Here is a 5,112-nt window from a genome sequence, read left to right as displayed (position 1 = left end):
ATTAGGCAAATAGTTCTAACAACACATAATATGTTCTACTTATAGGAGAATCTTCTAGATTTCTCCATTATTCCAACAGAACCTTCGTCCATTCTCAATCTAGAAAGCCAAGTGAACTATTTGGAATTCAATCTCAATCTTAGAATTATTTGGAGTCAACTTGGTGCCTTCCTAATATTTTCCATGGTTCAGCTTCATTTTATAGTGTCACTTGTAGTATATGCTTGGAATTTCGAATGTGTATGTATAAAGGTTTAACTTCATATCACAGAGTTATTTGTAATGTATATTTATGTCATAATATTTATATTAGTTTGTTGCCAATTGGGGTTAGCTTAGGCTTAGTAGAACATTCTGGAAAGAAGGGTACTTTTGTGGGATACAACAAGACTTCAAAGGCCTACAAGGTCTACATTTCAAGACAACATCAGATTGAGGTTAGTCGAGATCTTACTTTTGATGAGGAGGTAGCCTTCAAGAGGTCCAGAGAGTCCCACATGGAGATTGATAGTGAGGAGAAGGAGGCTCTAAATAATGTAGGTACAAGTCCCTCTATTCCATTGAATCATCCTTCAGACTATCGGGAAGAGTCAATAGAGCCAATGGATCTATCTAGAGATGTTGTTGTGACTAGGAAGAGGCTAACATCACTTTGTGATACCTTGCAAGATGTAGAAGGACATGCAGCTCCCAAAGGTAGTTTCAGGGACAGCAAATGACCAAAGAGGTACTCAAGTTATGGCATTGATGAGCCACATCATTGATTCTAAGCCTTCCAATTGTGAGGAGGCAGCAAGGCAGTGGGTTTGGATGCTGCGATGGAGTATCAATCCATCATGAAGAATGATGTGAGGGATATAATGTCGAGACCTATGGGGAACTCAGTAGTGACTTCCAAGTGGAGCTATAAGATCAAGCATGTAGCAGATGGCGGCATCGAGAAGTGAAAAGTGGGGTTCATGGCGAAAGGGTTCTCCCAGAAAGCGGGAGTAAACTATGATGAGACGTTTGCTACAGTCACCAGGGACATTTCTACCAAGACTATTGTTTCTCTTGATTTTGTTATGGGTTGGAAATTACATCAAATGAATGTAAAGACCACATTCCTCAATGGTGTGATTGAGAAGGAAGTGTACATAGAGCAACCTTAGGGATTTGAGATACATGGGAAGGAGTCCCATGTCTACAAACTGAAAAAGGCTTTGTACATAGTCAAGCAAGCACCTAAGGCATGGTATTCCAAGATTAATAGATACTTTATGAGTTTGGGCTTTACCAAGAGTGATGTGGATCTTGATCTTTACTTCATGGTTGTTGATGGTGATACTTTAATCATGGTATTGTATGTTGATGATTTGTTCCTTATTGGGGCAAAGACGCTCATTGCCAGGTGCAAGAGGGAGTTGGCCTCGAAGTTCAAGATGAAGTATCTTGGCTTGATGCATTATTTCTTGGGATTGGAGGTGTGGCAAAGATTCGCTGAGATCATCCTCGAACAAGGCAAATACATTATTCAGATCTTGAGGAGATTCAACTTGATGCATTGCAAGTCCATGGCTACACATATGTCGACAAAATATGAAGAAGATAAGTGATTATGTTTCAAATTAAGATTTGGTGGATCCTACATTGTACAAGTAATTGATTGGATCCTTGATGTACCTAGTTAACACTAGGCCAGATATTCGCTTTGCAATGAACACTTTTGGCCAATATATGGTTGAATCGAGGCATGTGCTTTGGGTTGTAGTGAAGCATGTGTTGAGGTAGTTGAGTGGTATAGTTGGATATGGTTTGACATATATCTCAAGTGGTGAAGTGAGGTTGCAGGGATATACCAATTTTGATTGGGTCGGGAGTGCAGAGGACAGAAAAAGCACATTAAGGTGTTGCTTCAATTTGGGATAAACTATGATATCCTAGTTTAGTAGGAAGTTCACTTCTGTCACACTTAGAACAATGGAGGCGAAGTATATCACAGCTAGTGCCACAAGTCAAGAAGCAGTGTGGTTTTGGAAGCTACTTGCACGGCTATTTGATCAGGAGCTAGAGACTACCTTGATACATTGTGATATTCAAAGTTGTGCTAAGCTTTTGGAAAATCTAGTATTTCATGACAGGTCAAAGCATATTGAGATCAAATATCACTTCATCTTAGACATGGTGCAAATGGGAGCAGTGAAACTCCACTATCCAATACATATCCACAGAGCAGATTGCGAACATTCTCACCTTGGCATGATACACAATGTCTCCCTCACTAAAGGAGTGTTGATGTTTTTGCAGCAATGGGAAAACATTCTCCCACTAGGCCATGCTAATTTGACTAATGGGACACTGATACATTCACCCAAAGAAGCCATGTTTATTTGGCTCGACCACACTGATTTGGCCAAGGGTGAATGGCCCAAGCACATACATCTCCCATGGGGTCATGTTGATTTGACTAGGGGAGATTGATACATTTACCCATGGGGCCATGCAAATTTGGCTAGAGGTAAATGGTTCACAATACTCACATTGCTAGCACCAGTGTAGAGTGATCTATTATATAGAGCAGGTTTGAATTGTTTATCTAATGGGGTTTTTACCCATTAGTGGGGTTAACAATTCTAGTATAATGTTGAGTTGTCATGTAGGCTCCATAAGTGAGGGGGTGAAGAGCCACCTCTATGGGTGTCCACTCACATTAGAGCTCTATATAAATAGACAAACATGTGAGAGGCAAATCAATAAACATAGCATGCGCATTGATCTTTTCTAGTGGAAGAAAAAATCAACAAACGAGAAATCTATTTCAGAGATCATCTTTTCTTCATTTCTATCTCTCTCTTGACCACATGTGTGAAGAAGCTTTGACCGAATTTTGGACAAGTTTAACCAGCGAAGTTGACTACAACCTTGATTGAGTTTGACTAAGGGTTGACCACATTTGTTTGAGTAAGATTTGACTAGGGCCAAGAATTGACCGCAACCACACATGTTGATTGTTGACCACAAACCACAAGGCCAAAATTTGATCGCAAACTAACAATTTGACCAACATTGACTTCTGAGTATTTTGCCTGGTTTGACTGACATTAACTTCTTGTTGTTGACCATGTTTGGTTGGTATTTGACTTGGATTATTATCACTAATTTCCAAACAAATTCTAATTTGTAGACCTTGCTGAAAGAAAAATTCTCCTTAAGAAAAGATTGTTGGGGTTTTTCCAAATGTTGGGTTTCCCACATTAATATTTTTCTTTGTTGTGCATAGTTGTCTTTCTATGATCTTCACTGCTTTTGTTGCATTTATTGTTGAGATTTCTTGAGCATAATTATTCAATGATAGTAGTGGTATAAAATACTGTTTGAAAATCATTACGAAGCAATCATCTAGCAAAAAATTGTATTCTATTGCACTTGCCATAGAATTTCAAGAAGTTCGCAGTAAGAGTATTGTATGTTCTATGTTCCATATTTTAGGGACCCAACCCCTCCCCCCATGTTCTCTTTAACAATTATCAATAGTTATAGGCCCTTTGGGTTTAGGACTAGCAATAAGGAATAAATACTTTTATACTTTGATCAAGGATTAACAATGAGGAGTAAAGACTTTCACGCCTTTGATCAAGGTTCCAATTTCGTGGACTTCCGCTTATACAATAACATAGTCATAAGAGCACCTAGAGGTATGGGTCTAATGTATGTTGCTAAGTGGTGACAACATGCAAAAAATACTATGAAACCAAGCCCACCTTACCTTCTCCACAAGGAAAATACCATTCATTAGGATTTGTTTCCATGAGTATTTATCTTGCACCTTGAGGTAGCCATGTGTGCAACTAGAGGAAGGGGTTTAACGTATGGCATTATAAGGTGATAACCAATGTTTGCATACCCTAGACCCTAGCCAGCGACCATGTTATCCTCGAGGCCTACCAAACATTTGTGACCAAAAAATTTGTGTTGGTGATGAGGGAAAAATTTCACACCCTTTCCCAAGATTTCAATCTCATAAATTCACCTATTACCTAAGTAGTCGTGGGACCCACTCGTAACAAGGGTATGGCCTTATAGTTGATAACTAGTGAGGATGCCCACACTACATCTCATTCAAGCAAATACTATTTACCAGCGTCATTTCGAACCAAGATTAAACAGGAACCTTGAAATAGGAAGGGAGACCTAAAGATGTACTTGAGAGTCATGACCCCATGTACATCACAAGGTTAAACTCACCCCAAATTCTCCTCTAGCCCTACCAAAAGATTTTCAAGTCCATTGGATTATTATCTCCAGTATGTTGGGGTAAGCGTCACAAATATGGCCCAAGTTCAAATCTCAATGTAAATACTTTAGTGAAATGTAAATGATGTGTAAAGTGGGTCTAAGTGAAGTGATGAGAGAAAGTAAAAGACACGTAAAGTGGGTCTATGTGAAGTGACGATATGTATAAGTTGTTTTGTCCATAGTATTAAACGTAAAATTTATTGTTGGAAAAAAGCTCTATAATTAAACTTATAGTGTTTCAATCGGAAATCCATCATCCCATCACGATTGATAGATAAATAACTCTAGGTAGAGTAGTCCTATTTTCTTTAGGTGCTCCAACTATTTTAATACCATACACCAAAATGACTTAACACAAGACCATATGATTAGGCTCTTCATGCATCAAGAACAAAACATAGAGGAAAATATTAGTGTAGAATGAAATCAAACATAGGGTTATGACCTTGCAGCAATAAGACTTGCAACTTATTATGGACATCACATAGATAATAACCACAAGTCAAGCTGGGCCAACAAGGCATAACACTGAAATTATTGGCCAAAGAGGGCCCACAATACATGACATTGAAATCATTGGCCAAAGAAGTCCCACAAGCTATGAAGGAATTACTTGCAAGAAAGAACGACGCACACTCTACATGCAACCATTGGTGATGTTAGTACAAGATTAAGCGATGACACAATCGCATCGACCCAAACCCTTACACTCCAAAGCTAGCTTCCATGTTAGCAAAGCTTTAAATACAATAAATGTTTTATAAACCATCTTTTGTCCCATGATCAATATGCATCTGGGGTAATTCACAACAAACGCATAGTCAAAATGACAATCTT

This window comes from Pinus tabuliformis, chromosome J (assembly GCF_031772625.1).
Source record: "Pinus tabuliformis cultivar Carrire ecotype Pingquan chromosome J, CPIR1, whole genome shotgun sequence".
NCBI lineage: Eukaryota > Viridiplantae > Streptophyta > Pinopsida > Pinales > Pinaceae > Pinus > Pinus tabuliformis.
This window is presented reverse-complemented; position numbering follows the sequence as displayed.